Genomic DNA, 10,932 nt, shown 5'->3' with positions numbered 1-10,932 from the left:
GTAAACTAATCCTAACTTCTCAAAAAAACTCAAGTCGTTTGGCCCAATTTAAAAAAAGTTATTCCGTTTTATAGGGTGGCCAAATACTTATGCACGGTAGTGTATATACCTATACATATAAATTATTTATTAATTAATAAGAATAGGTATATAAGGAATATATTGTTAAATGAATTATTTATTAATTAATAAATTACATCTAAAACCTTAAGTATTAGGTAAGCCTTATATATTAATAAATACCTCATACGTTCAGTTAATGCTTAGATTTCTAGAGTTTAGGCCTACACTTGTGGTTCATTTATCCGTATCTAAAGACCTGTAAGTGTAATATATCATGATATATTAATTTAACCTTAGCTAGTTAATGGTACATCCATAGATTTATACCTTGGCCTCACTTGTATTAACTGTTATAGTAAGATTGCTAAATTACATTAAAATAAGTATTTACCATTACATAGATATCTAGCTCATTTATAGGTTATAAAATGCTTTTATGAATATGGGCGGGCCTCACGTGTCACCAAGGCCCCTCGCGAAGGGTCTACTTCTCGGCTCGGCTCTGCGGTTTATTGCCCCTCGCGGCTGCTCAGGTAGAGCCGAGAATTTTCGATACTACGTATACACCCATCCCTCCATTTACACGGATCTCTGATACGTAATAAATTTAATGAAAGTTTATAGAAAACTGAACCTATCTATACCGCGTAAAGTGAGATCGCGTAGAAAGGTACCGCGTAAAAAAAACTCGCGTGTATAAAGTACCGCGTAAATGGAGGGATGGGTGTATATATTAGTTCTACCGGAAAGTTCATCTCACGATCCAAAAATGAGTGATTCTCCAGAAATGCAATCCACAAAAATTACCATCGCGCTGGGAACGGGTCATTAGTAACGATGGAAATTACATTGTTCGTTAAATATTAATAAACGTATCGAAAATGTGTTATCCTCTTTTAATTCGAAAACGGACAGAACCTTCCGGTAGACCTAATATATGCATATATATATAAATAACTCGTACAAATGTGTTCAATTGAATCCTTACGGGGGCACACGCCTCATTTCGCGTCTCGAGACTGTGGAGAACGAGCCGGTGTGGAGAGTAGGAGAGGTTTGGAGAGCGAATGGCCGAGACATTCTTGTTATTTTGGTGGCGAAGCAAGTATAGGCACTACAGCACGCTTGGCCTACGTAGAGGAGGCCCCTTCGTCCAAAGTTTGAGACCACTCCACAGCCAGCCCGACTCACAAATTGGACTCGCAGTTTGGTTAAAGTATAATTGGCATTCGTTTCTGATAACGAAGCACCCACCATTGCCGCGCGGAACCATGTGTTCCAGGTCTCTCTCTCTCTCTCTCTCTCTGCATCCAGGTGTAGAGAAATTCGGCTCTTTCCTTCTTTTTCCCGCCTAGATAGCAGGTATGCACGCTTCTCCGTGTCGTTAGATACGCCGTCAGTTTGTGTTTTACGGAAGAAGAAGGACGGGAAAGTGGTTTCTTCTTCGATGGTAGTTCGCGAGGAAATTTTGTCTTCGATTCTGCCGAACGGAAGTTGTACAGTTACGCGGCGGTATTTTCAGTTTGGTAAACGCTTTAGTTTTCTTGTTTGCTATGTTACGGACGATGAGAAGTATCCTCTAACGTCCGAGCAAACATTAATCGGACGCGGTACACATTTATTGTTGGTATATGGGGTAAAATTATTTGAGCGGAGCAAACGGGAGCATGAAACGAGCGAATAAATATTGTGTTCCGTCGATTAAAAGAAGCAAATGAAATTAAGTGATTGATACATGGCTAGCTTTTATCAGCGGCCAGTCGAGTTACCTCTCGAAGAAGAGAGTGTCCATTTATTTACGTTCGTGCAGATCAATTGTTGACTTCTTTGTGTTGGAATAATGTCTACGAACGTTTAGATTAAATTAAAAATTAATCTTCATTTCTGACGTTTTCCATCGGACTGTATTTTACAGGGAGAGATAGAGCAGGATATTTTGAAAACATTTAAAGTGCATTATCAATCGTCCAATGAGTGCAATTTTGAATAATGATTTTCCTTTATTTTCAATACTACGTTGTTCTTTCTATTATGGCAAAAACACTAGTTGCAACGTTATAAATAATAAAAAATTCATTTCTATAAGTCTACGAAATAATTGAAAAAAAAGTAAAATTGACCATTCCTGGCACGTCAATGTTGACAAAAATGTGAGAGTTAAAGGGTTAACGCACGAATCGAACATAACACAAGTATTTCAGAACATTGATGTGAAAGCTCGCGTAATTTACGCAGAGAGAAATTAAATTTCCCCTAATGACTTCGACGAGAGGCTTCACAGCAGCTTTAAAGCAGATTTTTCTATCAAGCATCGGATTTTGAGTAGTGGTCTCGACGGGTATCTTGTGTCCTACCTCGCATTTGTATGTATCTCAGAGGACTCGATATGTTCTCTCTACAGAAGCAGGCGAAAGGTAGTATCCTTTTGAGAATTCACAGAGGGTATGGAAGTCAGAGATGGTATAGGTAGCAGAGAGAAATAGGCGGAAACGCAATTGTGTGGCATACAGTTCTCTTCACTTCGTATTTTCTATCCACACCGCCACACCCGGTATGAAGAATAAATTGACATCTGTCAATTTCCTGTTCGCACATTCATAAACATCAACCGCCTCTTTCTCTTTCATTACGATATAAGATTACGACAGAATTACCTTGTCACTTGCATCCGTCAAGTCGAATGCCTTTATGCGTTTTATCGTCTTTGGTTCGGGTTTAGGTAGCCGGAACATGCATACGATCAGTAGAATTCTTCCGTTTCAAATCCGTAATAAATATAGACAACGCGAATGTGATACCAAGAACACAGAAAATATCTTATTTTTAACGAAACAAGTCGCATGTGAAACGTACTCCTTCGAAATGAAAGAAAGAGTAATGCTACTGATTGCGAGTGCATAGTAAATCGTTATACTTTTTATTCAACGGGGAAAGTGAACATGTTTCACAGCGTAACATTAGTAGATTCCGTAAAAACTAAAAAATGTAGAAATAGTACAAAACAGTGTCTTTAATTTTAAATTTTAAGATTCTCCTTTGAAAGTGGCAAACCGGATTGCGTAAAATTCTCGTTTAAGCCCCTTAACTAAAGCTATCGTCCTGTTCCTCTTTCGTCACATTAATCTACCATCCTGCGATGTTCAGGTTAGAAAGCAACGCGTGACAAATCGAGGCTGCTTTATCCAGCGTTGAAGAGTAGAAAGCAGATTATCTAGTATCTGTTAACGTACAACGTACGTAGAGGCAAGGTTGCGGGGTTCCGGTGCATCGTTATGAAAGTTGAAGAAAAGCGGTACATCGTAGGAAGTAGGGAGAGAAGGCAAGGTTGAGGGGGTATACCCGGAGCGTGTTCGAGGCATGTTGCTGTCGGGAGTCATCTCGATGGGGATCGAGGGCTCTGCGCCTGACTGTTTCATATTTAAAGTATATTTTCGTCGATGGTACATTTATTGACGTGGCCGTTGGTACATCTCGTAGTATGTGCCGTGACAATATATCCTCTGTACCGAGGAAGGAAGCATCATTTCCGGTGACTTCTCCGATGAAGGAACCTGCCAGTCAGAGCCAGCCCCCACGGTCTCCTTCGGCTTACGGCTTGCTTACGCCTTGCTTCATGCCTCTCTACACCTGGTTGGATGTGTATAGGCATCGAATACCGACAGACCGCTTCCTCCCTTCCTTTTTCATCCTTCTCGAAATCTTCTGCCCGTTTCTATGAAAGTTGCGACCTGATCGATCGTACCGCTTCTTCTTCCTCTTCTGTTGCTTCTGCTTCTTTCTCTTCTTCCTCTTCGACTTCTTCGTTTTTCTACTTTTGATCCTTTTCCTTTCTGCTACTCTTCTTTTCCCCTCTACGTTTCCTTTCTTTGCTCTTCTTTCACCGCTCCTTCAATCGTGCCGCAGGAACATCCGTGACGTTGCGCTGCTACCGGTCTGCCAGTCGGCGGATTTGGGTTACGATTCAATTACAAGCCGTTCGCGAAATCCAGATGCTTCCCCGAACCGACAGCTTTCTTAAATATTTCGAACCACCTGGATGGTTATCTCGACCACGTGGCAGTCAGTCGTAGAGTATTCGATGGGGATGTATGTACAAATCCTAATCTTGAGTGTTGTGAGATAAATAGATCTCACGTTTGCGAGAGTAAAATTGTAAATATTGAAAGGACTCTTTGCTGTCCTAAGTGCCAGAGACGCATCGCTACCCTAATTTACAGCTTGTTACGGTCGAATCTCTTGATTTGTATTTTTTCACCAGAAACTTTATTTTGTTGTTTACTATTACACGTTATATTGCAGTAATAATATTCTGAACTGTGATTTGAGCGCTGACGATTGATCGATTGATTACTGATGACTGCTAATGACGCGTGTCGCGATTCTCCTTTTACACTCTCTGGACCGTTTGTTGCAACCTTCTATTATACTAATTAATTCCTTCGGTTTCTAGATGTTTCTACCTCCTTTGTAAGAAGCTTCCACAAGAAACAGGGAGCTGGTTGAAAAGTTAGTGACAGAAACTGACCCTTGTTTCTGCATCAACCGATTTCAATGAAATTTCCAGCATATACACTACCGTCCATAAGTCACCGGACAGTTGGACAAATTGAGTTGTGGGCAATTTTATAGAAGGAAGTGACCTATATTATGAAATAAAATTGGTGTTTATTGTATGTACATAATGTCAAAAATATATCCTACAAATTATATGTTAAAAATCTTACGAAAGGTATATAATTAATCCAATATCCTCTTTCCGTCAATATATCCGCCCCGCGCGGATATGAGCGCTTGAACTAACAGTGGTATTCTTTTGGTTAATTTTTCTCATAGATCTTTTTTTGATTTTGAGCACGTTTTCCTTACCCTTCTGTCCAATTCATCCCATAATTTCTCAATCGGGTTGAGATCGGGCTATTGTGGGGGCGATGCCATCATATGTAATTCATTACTGTTTTCTAAGTCCTTTAAAAAATTTTTACAAATTTTCACAGTGTGTTTAGGATCGTTATCCTGTATAAATATAAAGTTTCGTCCCATCAATCTTTTATCTCGACGAATGCTCAAATATTGTTTTTTCCTCAATATGTTTTGAATTTCTACCAAATCACCAGGTAGATTTGTGCCGAATCAACCCCACCCCATCACAGATTGACCTCCATGCCTCGCTGTTGGAACAATACAATCCGTTAGCAATTTTTCACTTGCCCTTCTTCGCGCATAAACTCGTCGTTTTGTGCCAAAAATTTCAATTTCGACTCGTCACTCCACAGCACCTTTTCCCAATCGTTATGTGCTTTTGCCCACTGCAGCCATTTTTTCTTGTTTTGAATCCTTAAGAGCGCTTTTTAACAGCAGTGCACCCGCGAAGCCCAACTAGTAAAAGACGCCGTTTGACTTATGGACGGTGGTGTATACATAATTGACACAACTTTCACTACAAGCTCAGCTAAAAAAGTGACCTTTACAATTTCCACAAATTGCAATTTTTTCCAAATTTTCTGCACACGTCATCTAGTACACTAATCCTTCAAACTTCTCAAACAAAAAAAAAAAAAGAAGAACAAATACTCAAGTCGTTAACTCCAAATTTAAAAAAAACTTACGTACACTCTTCTAAAGAGCGTCCTTGTATTAATGGAAGTCACTGTACGAAATAAATAGAATTACGGTGTACATTCCTTACAGCGCTACAATTTATTAAAAGGTACCGTAGTAGTATTCCGCAACCCGAAATCCCGAGGAACGCGTTTACAATCACGATCCAGTCACCCCGTGTCGTTGTATCGCATTGCAGCACGGACTCGTTACGCGGTCGCATTAAAAGCCGCGATTATTATATCGCGTAGGTTCGGGCCAATCACTCGTGGGCTGTTCCCTGGGTTCGTGATTTCGAGCAAACATTTGCCGTTGGCCGCATCGTCTAGCTATACGTGAACGTACACATTCACACTGTCACGGTCACATGTACACACGTACAAGAGAGGCAGGGTAAGCCCGAGAGCTTTGCGCGGCAAGAGTTCGGCCGCGCAATCCGCAGCCGGAATACTAACTCACCTAATACAATCAATTATTTCCCGCGGAACATTCTCTCCTTCTGTTTTACTTCCAGGTACCGACGCGGCATCGCCGACCCTCCTTCGTCCCTTTTCAACCTTATCCTCGTTCCCGCCAACCTAACTCCTGGGCCCTCTTTTATGTACGTGGCCACCCACTCTCTCTCTACACACACATGCGTACGTAAGTGTGTGTACATGTGGTATGTAGATGTAGGTATATTCATCCCTGTAACGAGTATTATACCGAGTTCGTGAATATAGGTAGGTCCACGATGGAAATTATACTCGGTGTTAGTGAGAATGTCTACACGCTCGATGGACATTGTATTCGGTGCTGTGTGCGTGTGTGTATGCACGTGAAATCGGCTAGGTTATGGTCGACACTTGTACGGGATGTTCGCCGAGGAATTACCAGAGTCGCGACGTTTAATGAATTTTCTTTTGAATTCGAGGAGTTTCCGCGAAAGTGTCGAACAGTTTCAATGAGATCCCAGGCTGGTTGAATCGATTACAAAGTGATACGTGACTGGTCGTCCGTAGGACCAAGTGGAAAATGTACGTTCGCCGTCAGACGTTAGGTACGAATTGAAGTAGGGTATCTTGAAGGTTTTCGTTACGAGAATTGAAATGGAATTATTTCGAAGGGGAATTCTGTGGAATTGTCGGAAAGGGTTATATGAAAATTCGGAGGGAAGGTGAAGTTTTTTGGGGGGGTATTGGTAGTACGATGTTTGTGATACTTGATGAAATTTCTTATTCAGTACGGAGAACGTGGATTGAACCATGTTTTGACAGTATTAAAAATTTAAAGGGTAATCATTTTATGGGTTGCAATTTTGTTAGAAAACTGGTATTTTTCAAATTTTGGTATTTGTTAACCCTTTTTGCGTTGGAGAAAGAATGTTAAGAAAGGTAAAGGTGCAGACTACAAAGTTGTACAATGTTTCATCGGTATAAAAATTTAAAGAATAATTCTTTTATTCATCAGTTTACGAATGGCATTTTCCTTAGAAAATTAGTATTTTTGACTGTCGGTATTTTTATTTCTTAGTTTGAGTATTAGTATCTGTTCGGGTTTTATTGAATCACACGCTTACATTGTTAAATTATATATACATTAGAATAAGTACGGCTTATAATAATTAGTAAATTGACAGTCGAACCACACACGTGGCGGAGGTTCCATGTCTCGAAGAAACAAAAACACACAACGGATCGGCAACAACTGCCGATCAGCGCGGGTCGCAGAGCAACTCTTCGGTATCTATGACTATAAAACTTTAAAGAATAATTCTTTTATCGACCAGTTTACGGATTGCATTTTCGTTAGAAAATTATTATAGTATTTTTTAAATTTCGACGTTAGTTAACCCTTTCTGCGTTGGAGAATTAACTTCAACAAAGGTAAGGACACAAACTACAGAGTTATACAATATTCTATCAGTATTAAAAATTTCTAGGATAATTCTTTTATCGATCATTTCAAGAATTGTATTTTCGTTAGAAAATTAGTATTTTTCAAATTTCGACATTAGTTAACCCTGTTTGCGTTGGAGAATGAACTTAAACAAAGGTAAATGTGTAACACAGTTCAAAAGGTGACATCTGTGGATCGATTTAGTCGAGAGGAACATTGTTTCACCGTAATTGTCGGGCAAAAGTAAACTTGTCGCGTCGGAAATTATACTTACCATGGTTTCTCCAAGGACTGATGTTTAGCTTGCACTAGAAACGAATATCGATTATGTATTCAACGGTAAACGGTCTCATTGTTCAAATTCGATTTTGATTTGACATCGTCGCGAATTAATGCAGCGAACGAATAGAATTTATGGTTGTGTGTAAGGTGAAAGAGTGGAATCCAATTTTCAATTCAGTCGAACATCGATAACAGTAAAATCAAATTTGATAAAATACAATTTCTAAATTTTACACAATTCCAAATAAAATTGCAAATTGCAAATATTTTTTAAATAATTCTCCTAACAACTTGAAATGATTCTTTTCTGTTATACGTTAATTAAAGCACATTCATTGCAAACATGCATCATCCCACAAGTTCGTGCTGAAAGCGAAAAATAATTTAATGAAAATCTCAGGATATTCTATAGCGGTAGTATAATAATCTTACAAAAAAAAAAATAAGAGAAAGTTGTGAAATGAGCAGACACTTAGGTTTTTTCTTCTCAATTTTAAAGAGAAAAATATTTTTTAAAGAGAAATCAATATTTTACGTTGAAAATATTGATCTAAATTATAAAATTTGACAAAAACTTCTGGTATAACCTAATATATCCCCTTTTTTTTCAAACAATTTCTTTCCATTACACGTTAACGAAAGTACGCTCTATTTTCCGATAAACTCCCTCGAAATTCCTTGGAAAATAATAAACTTACCGCGGGCCAGTGTAACGTCAAAAATACATCCGTAGAATTCCGTTTTAACGATCATCGAATCGACTGAACAGGAACAGGAGCCAGACTGGAGAAATCCTTATTTCTTAATCTCGACGTTGCTCCTATCGCGGTTTGCCCACGGCGGATCGCGTCGAGAACATCACACAGCCCGAACAGCCGGTCGAAACGATAAATCAAAAAGTTTCACCGCAGATTTAAGAAGCTCGCGGCGGCCGCAGGCGTGACGACGAGGGGTTCAGCCCCCCGATATATCGTGCATAATTACTTTCGTCTGCTCGATTCTTCGGATATATCGCCGACTCGTTGCAGCTGTTACTTCTTGTTACGCTCGCGAAACTAGCTGTATCGCTTTAAGTTAGAGCGTTACAGCCTGTTCCAGAGAGAGAGAGAGAGAGAGAGAGCCTTTCTCCTCCACAGGTTCGACGATTTCGAAGGGTGAAACTAGGGGGTTGGATAAGGTGGGAAGAAAGGTTGGGTACTACGAACGGACACGTACATCATTACGTTTGCACCGTCGACGAGCAGGAACTGCTTAATCCTCCTTTCAGTCTGCCATAGATGAGCGTAACGTTGAATCCTTGAGAATAAAATATATGCCACCGAGTCGTTATTAATGCCGTAGGATCTGTTGCTCCCTTTGTTTGGCCTGTTCATAGTGGATGTCATGTTAGAGCGAATTTTTTATTAGAACGCGAGACATTTATGCTGGTAATGGTAAATATGTACTTCAACTGCTATAAGCAGGTTCTGTTCACCCTTTAACTCTTTGCGGTCGTATTTTTAGTAGGTATGGTAGTCGTACTGATGGGAATTATTTTTTGGTAGCGCGCGATCAGTCAATTATTGCTTAAGAAACGTGGAGTCTGACTGGTTGTTATGAGTTAAAGGGTTAAATACCGTGGAATACGTGTAGATCGGAAACTTAGCGGAGGAAACATATCTGGCGCAAAAGGAAGCAATGTGGAACTCAACGGAGGAAGATATTTTGGTTATCTGGACTCAAATGCAAAGTTTCCCTTAAAAGTGAATTAAGTATGTATAAATGCATACTTAAATCGATATGGATATATGGAATCGAATCTTGGGGGACATCGTCTATCTTGAATATAGAAATACTAGAAAGATATCGATCAAAAACTCTTCGAATAATAACAACCGCACTATGATTCATGATTAGCAACATATTAAGGAAAGATCTTCAAATAATATTGTTAAAAATGTTATTCAACGCTGGTATAAAAATTGAAAATCGACTGTTTCGTGATAGTTAAATATTTGGTGCATTCTGATGTCTAAATTTCTAAATTTTTTTTTTAATTCTTTATTATGGATTTCACAATATTTCGTAAACTTTTCTGGCATTCAGCTTTCAATAGCAAACAGATGATTATCCCCAATGAAACGCCATCTTACAATATTTATCTATTATTATTATTGCATGGTTATGTCAGTGGGATGCTTCCTTTGTCAGTCTTCTTTTTATTTCAGCTTCTAGACAGCTAGCAGGTGTTTCAATTTTTCCTTCATATTTGTGAAATTCCAAAATAAATTCATAAATTGTACGTGTCGGATATACACTATTCCCAGCGAAAGGGTTAAACTAAAATTACATCGTTCAAGACTCCAGCAAGCTAAACATCAAATTCACTTAATTTCCTCTAAGATCTCATAAAACCGACGTCGCTTACTATCCTGCAGGATATTTACACACCGTATCAACCGAACTTTCCACGTTCTTTTGCCCCACACTCTTGCCAGAAGTTAACAGTTCGTCGGATCAGGCTCTAGCGGTGATTTCTTCCGAACTTACGAAACGTATCGTCGTACAGCTCGATTGCATCGAGGAAATCGAAGACAATCGGAGACACTGAGCGAGCGAGAAAGAGTGGGATAAAAATCAAAGAACGAGGACCGGGAAGAAGGAGGAAATAAAAAAAAAAGAAACGGTACAAATAGAAAAGTTCAAAAAGTAGAGCGGTCCCAAGGATCGCCAGATTGGTCTGGAATCAATTAAGCCGCTGTGGCGTAATCAGTGCATCGGTGGTTGCATCCCTGCCACAGAAAGTAAGTTGCCAGTTTAGGATAGTACATACGTGTGCTCTACTATATACATACATACACACATACATACATATATCTATATATACATATTTACTCGGAAGATTCACGCCCCAATCAACGGTAGGATGCCTAGTATTTACGAGCCTAGCCACGACTCTGGCCGTTTTTCCTCCGGAAAATACACACACACATACCCACACGCTCCGTTTCTTTCCCTCTCGCTTTTGTCCACCCGGTTTTCTACGATTGTCCCTCTCCTTTATCTCTACTTCGGCCTTTCTGGCCGCAATTCACGGCGACCAGGTATTTCCAGGCACTGGAAGGCATTCGC

The sequence above is a fragment of the Habropoda laboriosa genome, unplaced genomic scaffold (assembly GCF_001263275.1).
Source record: "Habropoda laboriosa isolate 0110345459 unplaced genomic scaffold, ASM126327v1 scaffold36, whole genome shotgun sequence".
Classification (NCBI taxonomy): domain Eukaryota; kingdom Metazoa; phylum Arthropoda; class Insecta; order Hymenoptera; family Apidae; genus Habropoda; species Habropoda laboriosa.
The sequence above is the reverse complement of the archived record's forward strand: the minus strand, read 5'-3'. Positions refer to the sequence as shown.